General features: G+C 49.1%; 1 pseudogene; it reads right to left on the bottom strand.

Annotated features, from left to right (window-relative positions):
* LOC111827443 overlaps positions 1-17,714 on the bottom strand; it is a 29,186-nt pseudogene extending 11,472 nt beyond the window's left edge.
* Between the last annotated feature and the right edge of the window lie 1,495 nt (positions 17,715-19,209).

Below are 19,209 nucleotides of genomic sequence, written 5' to 3'. Positions count from 1 at the left end.
CTACTTGTAATGGGCCTCGGGCTCCCGGTCTCCAGATGTTGATTCCGCGGAAAGGAAGCGAATTGTTCTTTGCATTAGAAGTGTCCAAAGTGGGGCAGCGGTGGCTGTCCCCACACACTCCCGAGGGCCCCCTTCAGGACCAAAGCACTCATGTCCGCCGATGGCTCCCAGCTGAGCCTCTCCTTGGACATTACTGAAGTCAAAGTACTTAAAGTTATGGCCCCTTCCCTTAAGGCAGCCCAATCCAATGACTGGTTGATAAGCGGGTTCAAAAGACCAGCCCCCCTGCTTCAGTTTGGAATAGCTCTGAAGAGCCACCCCGGCTGTAGATCTCCCTGCAAAGGCAGCAGAGTTCAAGTCCATCTGGCCAATCTTACCTCTTCACTGTCCCCCAGGGGTGGACTCAGAGAGCCCCTGCTCCTCAATAAACTTACTGCACCCCACGCCTCCAGCTCCGGGATGGTGGTGCCAGAAATGGTTTGGGGAAGCAGACTGTACTGTGGAGTTTGGAGTTAGATCATTCGCCAGCCGGTTGGCCATGAGGGCCCCATCGTTTGTGGTCCATGGTGCCCCAATTGCCCCAGGCAATTGTTAAAAGTTCCAGGATGAACTTGGATGGAGTGTCTGTGGAGAGGGGTCCATCAGGGGTGGAGACCTCAGGAGTTGGAGAGGCTGGCAGGAAGGAGGCAGCGGAGTAGGGTGGCTGTTGCTGAGAACTATTGCGGCCACGAAGGGCTGAGAGCGATTGATCCATAAGGCCAGGTGTGAAAGGCAGAAGACTCCTTTGGTAGCACATAAAGGGACAATCATCCCCTGCAAAAAGGCAGAAAGGGCTGAGTACCAGGCCCGGGAGTTACTGACCAGGGCAGCGAAGCTCCAGAGATGGTGAATTCTCAACCGTAGCCAGCCTGCTAGGCCAAGGTCAGGGTTCTTGTGCGAAGTGTCTTGAGACTACAGCAGAGTCCAACTCCTCCCTCTGCCCAGCCCCACCCCCTCCACTCCTCGCAGGTGCAGTTCCCAAGAGCGCTCCCCAATAATCTGCCTGCACTCTGACCTCAGTTCCAGAGTCAGCTTTCCAGGGAACCCCACACCCGCCAGGGTAGAAGGTCGTACCAGTGGGGCATATTCAGGCCCCTGCCCATGGGGCTCAGTGCGGTGAGGGAGAAGAAAGAACCTGGGCTTGGAGTTGGATGACTTGCTTCACTTTATCGCATGGCTTTTGCACTTACTATTCTCTGTGCCTGAAACGCTTTGCTCCGACATCTTTCCACAGCTTGTCGCTCAGGGTTCCGCTCAAATATTGCTTCTTCAGAGGCCCTTGCTGACCACTTACTCTAAAGCACCCCACACCCGCCGTGGCCCAGTTACAGTCTATCCAACACCCTGTTTCATTTGCTCCACCGTCCTAACAAGTATCTGAGACTGTTCTGTTCAATGATTTGTTTATTTTACTTCCCAGATCTCCCGTTAGACTGTAAGTTCCATGAGGATCTAGACCAGTGTTTAGTGTCCTGCCTGGGTGCCATATAAATATCTTTGCAAGGAAAAAAATAACAAAAATAACAGAGGAAAGCTAGGAAGAAGAAAGGGGCTAAGGGAGGAGGGAGGAGTCTTGGGTTCAAATTCTGACTTTGGTGAACTTGGAACGATTCTTTGACCTCTCGTGGCATTTGATTGCTTGTCTGTCAAAAGGGGGTGGGAATTATTTTTTTAATTCAATGAGATAATATGTGCAGAGGACCCATCTTCTAGCTTTCCCCCTGGAAACGTTTAGGAAGTTCTCTTTAGAATAGACATCAGCTCTCATTTCCCTTCTCACTCACGTTGCCCCCTTCCACCTCTCTCTTCCCTTCTAAAGGAGAGATGCCTGGAACATTGAAGTTACCAAATAGGTGGTGTCTGTGAGGTTAACATGGTTTGGGAAGGCAGCCTGTTAGCAATGGCAGGAATCTTACATCAGCCTTGGAGGTTGTGTTGTTGTTATTTTATTATTATTATTATTAATTGATTTCAGAGAGGAAGGGAGAGAGAGATAGAAATATCAATGATGAGAGAGAATCATGTATGGGCTGCCTCCTGCACTCCCCACACTGGGGATCGAGCCCAAAACCCGAGCATGTGCCCTGACCGGGAATCAAACCGTGACCTCCTGGTTCATAGGTCGAGGCTCAAGCACTGAGCCTTGCCAGGAGGCGGGTGTGTTGTTGTTGCTTTAGAGGTCTACCCCTTGTAGCACAGCAGCCTGAGGCTGGCAGGGAGCGGGGCTGCTCCCCTGGCCCGGCCCCGTGGTGATTTCCCGGGGAAGGCTGCCCTGGGCACCGCGGCCAGGACTGCTGCCAGCTGCTCCCACGTGGGGATTTTCCATCTAGGCTTCTACTTTCTTCTCAAAGTCGTTTCCTCTACCTTATTGCAAATTGTAAACAGGATGGGTTTTGTTCACTTGCATTTGTCGCCTCATTTACTTATTTCTTTTTTTATGAAAGTAATAAATAGACTTGGAAAAAACTCTGGACGACTACAAATGGGCGGGGAAAAGAAAGAGTCAAAACCATTGTTTTCATTGCTGCTGATGTTCTCCCAGGATCCTTTCCATATATTTTCGTAAATCTGTTTGGTCACAGGGATATTTATATCTAGTTTAAAAAGTCAGGGACTATCACCCAGCTGGTGTGGCTCAGTGGTTGAGCCTTGACCTATGAACCAGGAAGTCACCCTTCAATTCCACATCAGGGCACATGCTCAGGTTGCAGGTTCGATCCCCAGTGTGGGGCTTGCTTGCAGGAGGCAGCCGATCAATGATTCTCTCTCATCATTGATGTTTCTATCTCTCTCTCCCTCTCCCTTCTTCTCTGAAATCAATAAAAATAATTTTTTTAAAAGGTCAGAGACTACTGGCTTTTGATGACAACCAGGAGTCAGTCTGTGGCCTGCCTTCTTTCCTACCCCGATTCCCACTCCCTGGAGGCAATACTCTCTCCTTCAGCGAGTTCTCTGGTATTTGTCTCCATCTACCTACACACTATGCCTGTGTTACTATTGTTTCCAGCTTTATTGGATATAATGGACATATAACATCCTGTAAGTCAAAGGCGTACACTATGATGATTCGACATTCGTATATATTGCAAAATGATTACCATACCCAAGCTGGTCAGCACGTCCATCACCTCACACCAGACTTTCTGATTTTTTGTCTTTTGACTTCTTGGCAATGGAGTTGAGGTTTTAGCCCTCTTCCCCACACTCTGCAAGCACTCAGCTGCTACCAATTCCCACTTAACACTCATATCGTCTTATTAACCAGTGTCACCCCAATTAACTCAATAAAAAAGTTTAAGGCAAAACAAATAACTAGTGATTACATACATTTTCATGCCTATGCAACCATGCTTGGGTAGAGCCCCCTATGTACTCCCCTCACATTTCCTGTCTTGTATAGCTTTTAGGCATCCTTTGGAATTAATAATTGCCTCATGTTGTTTCCTCAGCTTCCTACACATCTACCTCTACTTCATCCTCAGACTCTCCCATGCAGCTGCACTCAAGCACACAAGGTAAACCATGTCTTTCAGGCCTTCCTCCGAAGCATCCTTCCCCCATCCTGCTCTTCCCATCTGCTCGTCCAGGGGAATTCCGGATCCAAAGCCTGAACTGAGCTCGTGGGGAGGCTCTGACCTATATATCTCCTCCTGTGGCGGCCCCTGAGGGTCCCCGCAGCTCAGCCCAAGTCAGCTGTGGCGGGGCCCTGGGCTTAGGCTCTGCAGCTCCGCCCAAGTCAGTCAGAGAGGGGAAGGAAGACCACAGTCAACCTAGACACTGAACTAGGTTGCAAGCCCCCCCATTTTCCTTTTCACTATGTCAAGAGAGATCAGAGAGACAACTCCCCGGGTACCTGGGTCCACGTCTAAGGTGTCACACACAGTAGCTTCTCTTCTTGAACTGCCCGGAGCCCACTGACCAGAGAGCCTCTGTCCTAAGACTGATGGGTCGGCACTGCTCCCGAATCTAGGTTTTCTGGTGGCGACTTTGGACGAACAATGCCCCTTTGATCCTCCGAAGCGGGCCGGGGAGTCCGGCTCTGTGCGCCCGCAGCGGGCTGGGGAGGTCAGGTGGAGGGCCTGTGGGCTCCAGTTTCCCTGGCTGCAGGTTGCAGTGATTTGCATTTCAAAGGCACCGGATCAACTGCAAGGAGCACATTGGGGAAAGATTATTGCTAATTTCTAATGACTCCGAAAGGCCAAGGGCATCCATGGCCACCCGGCTGAAGCCTGGGCAAGAGTTTCAGGGTGAAATAAGAGAAGGTAAAGTGCAGCCAGGCACAGGGAAGATGGCAGGGAGCTGGGAGGGGGAGCTGAGGGGAAAGAAAGCACGGGAGCCTGCAGACGGGAAGAAGAAAGGGATTCCGTGGAAAGTGACCTCCCACGGTGATCTGATCATTAATTCCTAACTGGGCAAGTCTGGTGGAGTCACGCCCCAGGCGCAGAACTTTTTAGTAAAAGGTTTATCTGCGCCTTGAGCAAGTCCTGTCCATTGTTCTGTGCATCAGGTTAACACTTCTTTGAAATGAACTGTACCCCACCCTCCAGAGAGCACATAATCTTGTTAACTATGTGGTAATCCAATCCCCGCCTTGCTTCCTCCCACCCTCCTGCAATCTTCCTTACGCTTCCTCCTTCATTTCAAATGCATAAAAACTGCAAAACTGGTATTTTCTAAAGCATTTGAGATCTGACTCCCCGGCATCTGTCATCAATTTGGCTTGAGTAAGCTCTTATAAAAATTCTCTACATGTTTGGACGTTCCTTACGTCGACAAGCTAAGATCAGAAGTACCATGTTAATGTGTTACCAGTATTTCCACCCATTCCCTTCCATTTCCAATGGAAGAGCAGAAAGGACCTTTCATGATTATCTGGCCGATCCCCTGGTTTCATGAACAGAGGAACTTGGGCCCAGAAGGCCAGCTATCTGGTTTCTGGCCAAACTTGGAAGGGCTGAGCCAAGAGCAGAAGTCAGGTGTCCAATCTCCTGGTGCTGTGTTCAACCCTCTACAGTAAGTCTCAGAACATGGCAGATAGTAGAAGAGTGTGGACGAAAGGGGCCACATGCTAACCTGACTAGCTCAGGGGAGGCCTGCATGGCGGTCTTGCAAACTCGGAGACCTAAAGTCACCACAAAGGATGATCTGAAATGAAACTTTAACTAAAAGCAGTTATGGTGGGTAGTTGCGTCCTAGGCCGGTATCCTCACTGACAAGGTCAACCTTTACCTTAACTGAGCCTATCTGTCTTTTTGCATCTATAATAACATACCCTTGAAATGTCTGGGTAACTTGTAACTTCCCTTTTTCTGGACCCCTTGGGGCACAACCTAATGTGCTGGGCACCAGGACAGAGACCACAAATTCCTTCATTGTTATCATGTTAATTGTTCCTGCACCCACCTAAGTATGTGTCTATCATTTTACTTTTATCCAATCCCAGGGGTTCCCCCGCTTTGCTTTCTCCCACCTCTCTGGTCTATCACCAATGGATTTCATGATTGCAATGTATAAATACAGATGTAACCCTCCATTCTCTGGAGCATTATCTCAATTCATAGAGGTGCTGCTTCCCGGCACATGTCTACAGTTTGGCTCAAATAAACTCACAAAAACTCTTTATAGGTTTCAATGGTTTTATACGTTAACAAGAGGTTGGTCAATGTTGGTTTGGAACCTATGATGAGACACAGAGGAGTGGATTATGGGGCAGAGGTCTAGAACCGTAAGACTGTCCTTTCAATTTCTCTTGTTTTGTGTTGCTTTTGGAAGTTACAGAATTTTCACAGTGACTGTGATAATAGCAATATGTCAAGAGCCTTAGAACTGTGTAACCTTTAATCTAGCAAATGCATTTCTAGAAATTCATTCTCCAAAAATAATTGAGACATGCACAGAATTTTAGCCAAAGGCTGAATGATATTCCATTGTGTGTGGACACCCATTTTGTTTCTCCACCCATCCATCGATGGGCATTTGGGTTATTTCCACCTTTTGCTACTGTGACTAATGCTATTATAAACATTGGTGTCCAAGTAGGTGTTCATTCAATCCCTACTTTCCTTTTTTGTGTGGCTAGACTGAAGTATGGTAGCAATCACCTCAGGTAGAAACTATAGTTTAACTTTAACCCTGCTGTTTGGTTTCTGTACTTATTTGTTTGCTAAAATAATAGAAAAGTTATTTTGATTTTCTGAATTATATAAATTACCCCATTCGATTGAATACCCTATTGATTGTACTATGAGTATCCCATTGGTTGTGGTCACACTGGTCTTAGAAAGCACATTTTCCTTTACCTGGGAAGGACAGCACAATTATCCCAAGGTCAGAGGGCTCCAGTTAATGTGTCCCTGTTGACTCAGTGTTCCGGAGACCCAAAAACTGTAATTTAGATCAAACCAGGTTCCTCATTCCAGACCCGAGGGCTCTAGATAATGTGTTTCTGTCAATTCAGTGATCCAGAGACCCAAAACTGTAATTTAGATAACATGCTGCTTCTGCTTCTGTAAACTGCTTTTTGCAAATCAGGTTCCTCATTCCAAACTTTGGGATGTAATCAATACCTTTGTGATCTTTGCCTATATTATAAGTCTGGTTTTGTGACCATCTTATTACTATGAGATTTGGGAGAGCAAGATGCCCCCTCATAGTCCCGGATTGCAATAAATATGACTCTTTAATTCGACTTCTTGAGGCGTCCTTCTGTGATTCGTGGGGTACATTACAACAAGACCTAGAAGTGGAATTGTGTGGACAGACCTAGAAGTGGAATTGCTGGCCATAGGACCGGGTGTTACTATTAAGCAATAACTCTTTTGGAGCCTCAGTGGAAGCAGTAACTCTCTCAGGCCCTACCATAAACATACGGTACCATATGCCTAGGGATGGTAAACTATAACGTCCGTTAGAAAACATGGGGGCTCCGGGGCTGTGACCAGGTCGTAGTGGCCGGAGCCCTGGCCTCCACTGAGCTCCTCTTGCCAAATCCTGGAGCTCCAGAGATTTCACGCCTGCCCCGAGGCCCGCCCTTCCCTTCCGCAGACTGTACTCCTGCGAAGTTGTCTTGGTAATTTTTTAAACGGTCATTATGCAGGGAACCCCGCGGTGGCTCCTTCTGTAAAGGCAGGGCCCGTCGGTGAGGAAATAACGAACTCTGTTACTGGGAATAAATGAGAGCTTTGATGTAAAAAGTTCCGACCTGCGTGGAGGACCTCACCGTTCACAGGAGGCCCCAGCCACCTGGTGTCCACGGAGGAGGGAGGCGCGTACGAGGAACCTCTGTACGTAGGAAGATGGGTTGAGTCTGGCAGCAGAAAATAGGACTTCAGAAGCCCCGGTCCTGCCTTCCAGTGCCTCCCCTGCTCCCCACTGTGCAACCTGGGCTATGGGGCTTCTCTCTGGGCCTCGGTTTTCTCACCTGGACATGGAGGTGCTCGTGGAAGGATTGAGTAAGATGCGAGGGTCTGCTAACGCATGAGCGTTACATTCATATGAAATCTCAGAAATCCTGTCCTACAGTGAACTGTTTCTATGAGCGGTCCGGACCAGCCAAAATACCTCTTTTCCTGCAGAAATGTCAGGAGTGCAGGTCTTTTCATCACATATGTTTCTAGCTTTCAAGCCACATCCCTAAAACAAGGACATTTAGCTCTTTTTTATAAGTGAGGGGATTCATTTTACTCTCACTACTGGGGGCCCTTCCCCCTCTATGGCCAGCTCAATGGAAATTGTACTCAGTATAATGTCTATTGTGTGCCCTGAGCAGTGGTTTCATAGATAATCTCCGGGATAAAAACTGGAAGTGGAAGGCCAGCGGCCCTGCCCTCTATCTCTTTAGGGCTTTACGGATCTTCCACATTCTTCAGATTCCCCCCCCTCTCCCCCCCGGGGGCTAGCTAGGCTGTGCAAGGACCATTGTCCACATTCACAGCCCGAAAACCTGAGTTCCAGGCAGGTGAGGTCAGCCGCCCCAGGACACCGAGCTGATAGCTGGGTAAGATGCTGTCTCTTTTCTCCAGGTGTGGGGGCCGCAGAGCTGGGGTGGGGGAGGCTCCAGGTGGCCGTGGACAGGGCCACCGTAGCAGTAGCAGCCTCCGTTGGGGGACAGGCTTCAGGTGGTGACAGGCTGAGGGCAGAAGAACCCCTGCAGAGGGCAGGAGACTGAGAGCTAAGAGCCGGAGAGCTGGAAGGGATCCTGTGTGCAGAGCTGAGCAGACCCTGAGTTTATTAATAAGTAATAACTGTCATTCTTGACGTCTCAGAGCCAATGGCGCGGCACCGAGGAGGTGGCCAGCCCGCCCACAGGCCTGAATGGAATTCCCTGGCTTAGGAAAGAGCCTGGGGAACAAAGCCCCTTGTCTCTGGGGAGGCAGCTGTGACTTCATGGTTTGCCCCCCTCCCCCCCTCCCAGGGCCACCATCAGGACAGGACGCGGAAGCCTGGAGGGACAGGGCTCATCGACTAGCTGGTCCCCCACCTGGCACACACTTGTCAAATGAAGGACAGGGCAGCCCTCTCAGCCTCAGTATCTCCACTTGTGAGATGGGGATAATAGTGATCCTTCATTCAGTTCCGCCAAGTATATCGAGGGAGAGAACTGTCAAAACCGCCTGGGAATATGGAAAACACCCTGTGGGTCGGTAGCTGTCAGTATGTGGTGGCTAGGAGGGAGCTCCATCTTCTGCGGGTACCCATAGGCCTCCTGCTCAGGGAGCCTCTCAGCTGGGGTGGCTGGGAGAGAGACCGCCGCACCCCGGGGGGAGGGCTGTGGGGCAAAGGCAGGGAGGAGGGGCCGGAGCGGTTCTCACTCACACTCCCTGCAGCTCACCGGCCAGCCCAGCGTTTCTGTGCTCGGTGTGTGGGGGAGTCTGCAGGCCTCCTGTCAAAATGCACATCTTGGTGCACTGGGTCTGGGCTGGGCCTCGGACGGCAGGTCTCCTGGCTCCCAGGGTGCGAGGCTCCAGTCCAGCCTGGGATCCACCCTTCAGCAGCTGGTGAGGCCCCAGGTTACACCCCTGGAGCTTCGGGCTCCCAGGACCCACGGTGGTGGCCCTGTAAGCCTGTGTGTGTCCGTGTGTGTCCATGTGTATCCGCGCGCACGTGTGTGTGTGTGTGTGTGTCCCTGCTTTCTTTTTCTCTGACTTCATTCCTGTTTGTCTGGCTGTCTGTTCGTCTCTCTGAGTCTGTCTCTGTGGTATGTCCCCCGGCTCTCCTCCTGCCTGAAGGCTGCCCAGGCCTTGAATGTCATGTGTGTGTCTGTCTGTCCATCCGCCTGGCTGAGGATGGGAGTTGTCACGTGACAGGGAGAGGAGCAAAGTGCTAACAACTGGCTGACAGCTGGTCACAGCTGGTGACAGCTTGGGCAGGCCCGGGCGTGGGAAACCACAATTCAGGCAGCGACAGCTGGGAAGGGGACCACACTCAGAAGCCGAGCTGACAGGCCGCCACTCCGCAGCGAAGGCAGGGGCCATCCCATCCCGCCAGCCCGGCCATGGTCCTGGGAAGTGAGGCTGATGCACAGGTCCGCCCTGAGTCTCTCCCACCCCCCACACCCCAGCAGCCCCCGGGCAGGGGGGCCCCAGGCAGCTGCTCCTGCTCCAGCAAGACGTGGATTGTATTTGGTGGGTTCATGAAGGGTAAGCAGGAAAAATCCGTGTTCATCTATGGGGACACTTCCTTGGAAGTCATATGTGTGTGTGCGTGCTCATGTGTTTGAGCATGTGGGCTCTGGGGAAGGGGTGCAGTGGGGAAGGGGTGCAGCGGGGAGGGGCGATGGTGGCAGACAGCTGACGTTTCTAGAAGAGAAGGGCCACAGTGAAGGTGAAATGGGTGAGTACAGTAGATAGCACAGAACACCAATGCTGGTGATCATCATTATTGCTGCTTTAAACACTGACATTTTATTCCATGTTCAGTAGAAATAATTCTAAAATATGCTTTCGCCACCCAGGGGCACCGAGCTAGTGAACCAAGAGCCTGTGTTGCTGCTGGGAGAGGCCGGGCACTGAGGGGTTCGTGCTGCTCGCCCCCACCACGCGGCCCCAACGGGGCTGCCAGACTGGGCACATAGCGAGAGCCGGCGGGTGCTCAGGATGCTCAGTGAGGCCCACGAGGCTTTTTGAACAATAAAGGACAGGGCACCTGGGTGTGCACTTGGTGGCCAGGACCTCGGCTGTTCAGAAGCTTCTTATTTTATTCCTGACCTACTTTTGGCTGGTGTGTGTGTGTGTGTGTGTGTGTGTGTGTGTGTGTGAGAGAGAGAGAGAGAGAGAGAGAGAGGCACCCAGGAACCAAGAACAAATGACGCCTATCCGGTGACCTCGCCTGGTGATGGAGCCTGAAGGAAGGACCCCTTACTGAGGCCTCTGCTCAGCCCGCTGAGGGGGAGGAGGAGACAGAGGGCTCTCCCATCTCAGGAGGCCTACGGTATCCTGGGAGGATGCCCCAGCTACTGTGGCCCCAGCAGATATCTCCCCAAACTTCAGGGTGTAATGTGGGAAACCGCCTATTGTCTTCACTGGCAGAGAAGTATAGACAGAGGACCCGGAAGGCTGGTGACCCTTGGAGTCCTAGCAAAGGTCAGAGCTGTGCACCCAGTTAGTCCAGACAATGGTAGCTGGAGCAACTTCCCCACCAGATAGTCATGTAAATCCTTATTGATAAGATAGTCTGCCTATTACTGGAAATTGCCTGCTGATGGGCTAGTCTGTGTGTTCCTGGAAATTGCCTGCCTAAGGGCTATGTGATGGGTGTATCCCAGATCAATAAAAGCTTGGTGAGGCCTGAGCACCAGGGGAAGTCCTTCCTCTTGAGTTGGACTTACCCACCTGGCCTCCCAATATTCCCAAATTATCTCTTGTCTCTTCTCTTTCATTTGTGTGCGGCTCCTCTTTCAGATCCTGAACCCTGAACCACGCGGGACGTGGAGGGAAACATTTACAAGAGTGTAAAGCAACTGTTGATTATGTTCACTGATCCTGTGGGCGGGGACTCAGACAGGACCCGTGGGGGCAGCTTATCTCTGCTCCACGTCTCTGCTGGGAGACTCCAAGGTTGGGCCTGGGGTCATCTGAGGGTTTGTTTCCTTCCGGTGGGTGCTGGCACGGGCTGGGGCCTGGGCTCCCTGTGCTGGCTTGTCCACGCGGGCTCCCCTGTGGGTGGGTCTGGGCGCCCTCACAGCGTGGTGGCCAATTCCAGGGCGAGCATCCCCAGAGGGACTTGGAGGCGCTATCTTGCCTTTTATGAACTCTCCTCAGAAATCCCGCGTCACTCTGCCACGCTCTGGTCCACAAGGCAGTCACGTGCCCCACCCACATTCACGAAGAACGAATCCTACCTGTCGATGGAGTGGGGAAGATTCTGGAACACGATATGGGACTGAAAACATGGCTATGCAGTTTGGGAAATACAGTTGGCCACCAGGAGATAATAAACAATAGTGTAGGAAGAGAAGAGGCTCTGATGTCCTCCAAGACTCGGATCATGGGTGGGCTTGGGACAAAACAATAATCATAGCAGGAATGGCACAGGGAGCCTGCGAGAGCGATTTCTGGCCGACTACCAGCTTACGTAACAGGCCCTGGTGGCCATTTTACATATATTATCTCACTTAATGGGAAACATTAGCTGAGCCTTTCACAGCCTACACAGCATTTTCACACGCGATATTTTAAAATCCTCATTGCAAGCCTCCCAGCCCCATAGTCTCAGCTTCACCCACGAGGAAACCAAGGCTCAGAGCAAGCGAGCGGGCTCTGCCCATCCCCAAAGCCTGGGTCTGCTCCTGGCTCTGAGGGTCTGCGCTTTGGCTCCCCTCCCCGCCCGCCCCCCAGCCCCCCACGGCGGATCTGCCCACAGACAGACACAGATAGGATTTCAGATCCTTTAGACCTGGGGAAAGACACTGACAATGTCAAATCATTTTGCACTTTGCAGCTGGTGTGAAAACAGACCTTCAGCTCGGGGAGGTCTCCGCAATTTCCTCCCACAGGCACCCTGCTGTCCCCCAGCCATTTCCGGCCTAACTCAAGTCCAAGGTGATGAACCCCATCACCCCCCTCCCCTGCCCCCTCCACACCCACCCGTCGGAAGAGCCAGCCTGCTTTCTCACCGAGTGTGGATTCCAAAAGGCACAGGATTTCTGGGGCTCTGGGGACGCACTGGAGCTGGTGCCTCGCTGTGGCTGCCGCCCGCTGGTCCGGAGGGAAGAGTGACAAAACAATCACTTCGTGCAACCTTCAGGTTTTTGCTCCGGGAAATGGGAACAATGCCCTCCGCCCTGCCTGCCCCATATTCTCCTGAGAGTGAGGGGGGGAGGTGGGAGGCGCTGGCCCGGAAAGGAACCCATGGGGAAAGCCCAGTCTCCCCTTCTGGGCCCAAGTGTGGCACGTGTCTCTCTTGGAAAACCTGTGTGTATTACTCTGGGTAACGCTTGCTACTATGACAGATAAACCCAAACTGTGCAATGCTCACATCCAGTGGAAGGGCTTTGTTTTGCTTTTCTTCACTCGTGTAAAGGCTCACGTGAGTGTTTCTGGTGACTGTCCCCTAGGCTCTTTCCAGTCTGGCTCGGCCGTCCTTAATACGTGGCTTCCAACACACTCGTGTGCACCATTTCACATTGGTGGCCCCACACACAGTCATGAATCAAACCATCTCACAGGTGGATTCTGCTTTTGTTGTTGAGGATGTCTTAATGGACAGCTATGTTGTGAGTAGAGCAGTCACATGTTTTTCATGTTATTTTAAAGGGAGAAGATTCAACCATGTGTTTGTTCTGATTTTTGACCCAGAACTCCACAGGTTTCTTTAAAAATATGTATTTTTATTTTTAATATTCCAGCTTATATTCCATATTATTTTGTCTTAGTTTCAGGTGTACAGCATAGTGGGGTGCCAACCACATACTTTACAAGGCATTCCCCCACTATGTCCAGTACCCAGCGGGCATTTTGTTATTTGTACATCTTGGGACTTGTTCAAGTAATCCTTTCCTTTCTTGAGATCAAAACTATGTCCTCTTGTACTTCACTCTTCATTTCTAGTTACATATTGAATTCACTTGGGATGAATTTTGTGTGTGGTGTGAGGTAGAGGCGCTAATATCATTTTTGCCATAGAGATAACAATGGTCCCAAACCATTCGTTAAAATTCCATCTTTTCCCTCTGGTTTGCAGGGCCTGCTCTGTCATCAACCCAGTTCCGTGTGTGTGTGTGTGTGTGTGCGCGCGCGCGCGTGCAGGGGGGGGAGGGTTCTGGTCTTGGCTCACTAGTCTGTCCTCATTTCTCTGCTCTGAGGCTCATCCGACTCTCTCTGAGCTGATGCTGCCTCGTCTCCATTGTCACGGCTTTACAATAGTCCCTGATATCTGGAAAGATTTGCAGAGTCCCTCACTTTGTTCGCCACCTTCCCAAGTGTCTGGGCTGTCCTTGGCCTGCGCTTTTGTATGTACATTTTATTTTATTTTTAAAATGTATGCTTATTGATTTCAGAGAGGAAGGGAGAGGAAGAGAGAGATAGAAACATCAATGAGGAGAGAGAATCATTGATTAGCTGCCTCCAGCATGCCCCCTCCTGGGGATCGAGGCTGGCACCCAGGCATGTGCCCTGACCAGAATCGAACCTGGGACCCTTCAGTCCGCAGGCCAACGCTCTATCCACTGAGCCAATCCAGCGAGGCCCACAACCATGCTTTTTAAATCATTCTGTCACTATCACTTTATCCTTCCGCTTTTCTTTATAGCCCTCCATCATCGGACACATGAAAGTATATTTGTTGGCTAATTCTGTCTTCCCCACTAGAAGGCGAATTTCGTGAATGCAGGGTCTTTGTCTCTTTGTTCATCACCTGGACCACTGGCTGGCTCCTAGTAAGCCCTGAACAGCTATTTCTTTAAATGAATGGAATAAGCCCAATGCTGCCTTTCTCAGTGGAGTAACAGAGGCTACCCTGAGCTTTTCTATTGAGTATACGCACAATTGAGTTCCAAAAGAGGATGTTGGAATACCTGTCTACTTAAAAAGGATTAGAGAATTACCTGGGCAAAAGCAGCACTGGATTCTTACAGAGTTAAAGAAGATGCTTTGGCAAGTGTGCCCCCTTCGAAAGACCTTAAAAGCTATCATCTTCCATAATGTTTTCTAGCCTGTTGAGCCTTTTACAAGAGCAGTGGAGACCATGTGCTCACTGGGAGTTGCGATGAATGAACAGCCATTATCTGTGCGTGCACAGCCTGAAAATTGCAGCCTTAGATACTGACATTCGTCGAGAGAAGTTTCTGAGAGTCAGAGAGAGGCTCCCATAACTAAATATATTTATAGAGTTCTCTTGTCTTGACTTAGAATAATTTGGTATCAAAATAGCACAGGCATTAAACCTTGTATCATAACCCTATGCTTTTTTTTTTTTTTGGAAGCCATTGGACAAAATGCCAAGTATTCTAATATATCGTCTCTGAATTTATAAATTCAGCCATGACTCTGAATTATATGGCAGAGTTTTATAATTGTTTTTTCAACAGTTTCACAGGGTAGACTTTTGACCTGAGCATGGTTTCACTGACTCAATGAGTCCTTGGTAATTGACCTACCAAACCAAGAAACCCACCTTCGGTGTACAGGTTTCTGTCCCTGATATCTGCAGGGTTGTGTGAACTTGGTACTCAAGAGCTGGGGTTAACCTACAGATTGAGTTATGTACAGATTTGCTAAATGTATGAACATACCTGTATATTTACATACATGTGGGAAACCGCCTATTGTCTTCACTGGCAGAGAAGTATAGACAGAGAACCCGGAAGGCTGGTGACCCTTGGAGCCCTAGCAAAGGTCAGAGCTGTGCACCCAGTTAGTCCAGACAATGGTAGCTGGAGCAACTTCCCCACCAGATAGTCATGTAAATCCTTATTGATAAGATAGTCTGCCTATTACTGGAAATTGCCTGCTGATGGGCTAGTCTGTGTGTTCCTGGAAATTGCCTGCCTAAGGGCTATGCAATGGGTGTATCCCAGATCAATAATGCCGGGAGCCGGTCCATCCTTGCTGCTTGACACAGTCGCTGCAGAGAAGAAACATCTGCACAGCATATGTTTCAAGGGACTTGGCGTATGTGGCATACTGTTCTTAATATGTTTGCTCACCTTCTTGGCGCTATGTGTTTTAACCAAGGTCACCTCTCTGAGAAAGGTTGTTTCCCCAGGTAGGAATTTTTCCCTGAAGTTAGGGAGGAGATAAAACCCCTTAACTAAGTGCCAGGTGGGTAGTTAACACTTTAACTACAAACAATCACGCTTAAGTCACATAATCTTTACTCCCTGGAATGGAGATAAGAAACACCCTAACCTTTGGAATAGAAATTGATAGGATTAAAATCAACTGGTATAAATACAGATGTAACAAGACATCAGGACACAGAACTTGGACAGAACCCAAAGATAGAACCTAGAGACAGGACTTGGCTGGAGAACCTAAAGATAGAACCTAGAGACAGGACTTGGCTGGAGAACCTAGACACAGAACCTAGACACAGAACCCAGAGACAGAGAACCTAGAGACAGAACCTAGCAAGAGAACATGGCACCAGAACTTGGTTGGAGAGAACTTAGAGTCGGAACCTAGACACAGAACCTAGAGACAGAACCTAGAGACAGAACCTAGAGATAGGACTTGGCTGGAGATCAGATATAGAACCTAGAGACAGAACCTAGCAAAAAAAACATGGCAAGAGAACCTGACTAGAACCTGGCGACAGAACTTCACTGGAGATCCGGGCCAGAACATGGCTACAGAATCTGGCGGGAGAACCTTGCTATGCTGATCAACTGAACGCAGCCTCCATGTCCTTCATTCTTCGCCGACTCCGTCCACACCTTTGGGGACCCCTGGACCCGCTGGGGTTGGACCCCAGCACAATAAAAGCTTGGTGAGGCCTGAGCACCAGGGGAAGTCCTTCCTCTTGAGTTGGACTTACCCGCCTGGCCCCCCAATATTCCCAAATTATCTCTTGTCTCTTCTCTTTCATTTGTGTGTGGCTCCTCTTCCAGATCCTGAACCCTGAACCATGTGGGACGTGGAGGGAAACATTTACAACATCTGGCGCCCAACGGGAGATCTGGAAGTGAAGGTTTCACTAGAGCGAAAAAAACAAAGTTTCACCGGCAAGGTGGGGAACAAAAAATTCACCGTAAAGGTAGGGAAATTCACCATAAAGGTGGGGGGATATTTCACCACACACAAAAGCCCACAATCAGCTGCAGAAGTCCAGATCTGTAAGCGGGGTGGGAACGTTTTCTTAACCAGGCTAACAGGGCAGGATTTGGCTTTAAAAAAGTAAGAAAAACTTTATTATAGACTTTTGATTTGCATGCTTAAGGAGTTAAAATTTTAGAAGGTAATCTCTTATAGTTTTTGCATGTTATTATAGAACATAACCCTTGGTTTCTTGAAGAAGGTACATTAGATCTTGAAAGTTTGCCAAAAAGTTAGTTAGAACTTGAAAAAAAAAAAAAAAAAAAGCTCAGCAGCAGGAAAAAACTTACCTCAAAAAACTGTTTTTCCATGGGGAACACAATATTGCGTTTGCTAGAGCCTTTTAGAGAGGCTGAGGAGGAGCCTCCTCGCCTGGTTCCCTCCGCTGTGTACGATGGTACAACTATGGGTTTTCAACTGTACAGTGGTGCAAAAATGAGACACATTCAGTAGAAACCTCACTTAGAGTTTTGAATTTTTATCTTTCCCCCGCCCAATGATACGCGTACGATACTCCTTGTGATGCTGGGCAGCACCAGCGCCCACAGCTCCCAGCCACACGATCACAAGGGCAAACAACCCATCCTCTACAGTGTATCCATTGTGTTAGATGCTTTCGTCCAACTGAGGGCTAATGGAAGCGCTCTCAGCACATTTGAGGTAGGCTAGGCAAAGCTCTGATGTTCAGTAGGGAAGGTGCAGTCAATGCATTTTTGACTTAGCAATGTCTTCAACTTACAATGGGGTTATCGAGACACAACGCCATTGGCAACCCCAGTCAGCAAGTGTTTTAATTCTAAAGCAATATTCTTTCCACTACACCTCACTGTCCTTTTTGATGCCAAAATGAAAATAGAAGGATTTCTATTAGCAGCCTATTGATTACTATTTCAGGTGTTGTAGCAGGTGTTTGTGAACAAGGACACAGTGTTCAAGACACACTTCTCAAGGACACGTCACATTCCTCTTCTAATTTCCCCAGAGCCTTAGGCACATAGTAGGTGCACAGATAATATTTATTGGATGGATTGATGGCTGTACTGTTATAGGAAAGAATGAGTGAGGTGACTCCTAGATCTCAGTGTAGTCAGAAATTTTCTAGGACATGTTAGGTAAAGAGGGTAGTAAGGTCCCTGTGCTGTTGGAGGTCACCTGTTCTGTGGGGCAACTGCATTGGTTCAGGAAGGGTCTGTGCTCACCGATGCAGTGGAAGGTGGTTCCCCTGCACCCCACTCTGCAGTCAGTGGAGCCTACCGCGTGGTCTGCAGCTCCGTCCGTGTAACCACGCAGGTGCTGTTCACTGGGCAGTGAAGAGGCCACGTCCAGGAGAAAAACACCCTGGAGATTACTTTTCCCTTCCTCCCCATTGCCTTCAAATCGCACCACCTTCCCGTTCATCTGGAGTGCCGCTCTTGCGAGAACCATCTCCGTTTCCAAGTGATTCATTGAGAACGTCGAGTGCCAGACCACATGCGAATGAAGGCTTGTCACCTACCATCATGGCACCTTAGTAACACACCAATTAACAGTTACTGTAATTACACCACTTACATGAAATTAATGAAGAGTCTAGCTGATGAGAAGTAAGAACCTGTCCATTAGAGCAACACAGAACATTCATCAAGTGTCTGATGAAACAGCCTTTGAGAAATCTGTTCCTCCCCATTGCCTAATTAAAAAAGATATTTTCAGGGGGTGGGGGGATGGCTTTTTGTAAAATGAGCTGGCAACACGTGGAGAAGACGCACGCGTTCCGGCTGCTGGGAGGGCTGAGTGCGCAGGCTTTGACGTCTGAGGGACTGGGTTTGGATCCTACATCTGCCCTTTCTACTTGTGCTCTCAGTAAACGAGGAAGAGGAGGGAACATCCTCAACCTGACCACGTGCACCTAAGAACACTTACATCTCATGTTATATTTAATGGTGAGGGTCTGGATGCTTTCTCACCACGTCTATGCAGCACCCTGCATTGTTGTTGATGGATAGTGCAATGAAGAAGTAAGAAAGGTATCCAACTGGAAAAGAAGAAGCAAAGCTTCATTTGCAGATGGCATGATCACCTCTGTAAGAAAAGCCAATGAAATCTACAAAAAAGCTACTAGAATTAATGAGTGAGTTTTGCAGGGTTGCAGGACGCAAGACCAATATACAAAAGTCCATGGTATTTCTATATATCTGGGTCTTTTTTTTTTTTTAGCCTCTCTGCGTCTGTTTTCTTATCTGTAATATGGCGAGAAGTTTATATACTTTTATAGAATTGCTCTGAGAGTTAGGAAAACGTAGGCTCCCAGAACAAGGTTTAATAGAGGTTGATTTGTTCCCACTTTTAGAGCACACCAGTGGTTCCAGCGTGGCATCTTACCTCCCGGACAAACATTAATGAAGAAACGGTGCAGAGCAGAAAGGCACTCCACTCTGGAGTAATATCCAAGGAAACCTCTAAAGCTGAAATCATGTAAGTGGAGCAGTTTTTAGGTTCCAGTCCTATAGTCCAAGCTACCCAAACTGGCTCTCTCGTCCATACCATTCCCATTTTCTTAGTTCCTGCCTGGACTTTTATGACAACCTCCTAAACAGGCTTCCTACTTTTGATCTTGCTGCTCCTCTTAACTACAATCTTTTCACTACAGCCAGAGTGATCTCTTTAAAATGCAAATCTGATCACCTCATTGTGCTACCAAAACCCCTTGTGGTTTTCTATTGAATTCAGAGTTAAGCCCGAGCTTCTTAGCTTGGCTTCTGCACAAACACACTGGGAACTTCTTAGACTGAACCTCTAAACTTTCCCCCAAACACCAAGCATTTTCTTGCTTCCGGGCCTTTCTCAATTTGTTCCTGCTTCCCCAAAATACCCCCAGTTTTCTTTCCCACACCCGTCAAGCCCACCCTATCCTTGCCCAAGAATCTACCATGTATCTTTT

The sequence above is a fragment of the Myotis lucifugus genome, unplaced genomic scaffold (genome assembly GCF_000147115.1).
Source record: "Myotis lucifugus unplaced genomic scaffold, Myoluc2.0 scaffold_165, whole genome shotgun sequence".
Classification (NCBI taxonomy): domain Eukaryota; kingdom Metazoa; phylum Chordata; class Mammalia; order Chiroptera; family Vespertilionidae; genus Myotis; species Myotis lucifugus.
The sequence above is the reverse complement of the archived record's forward strand: the minus strand, read 5'-3'. Positions and strand labels throughout refer to the sequence as shown.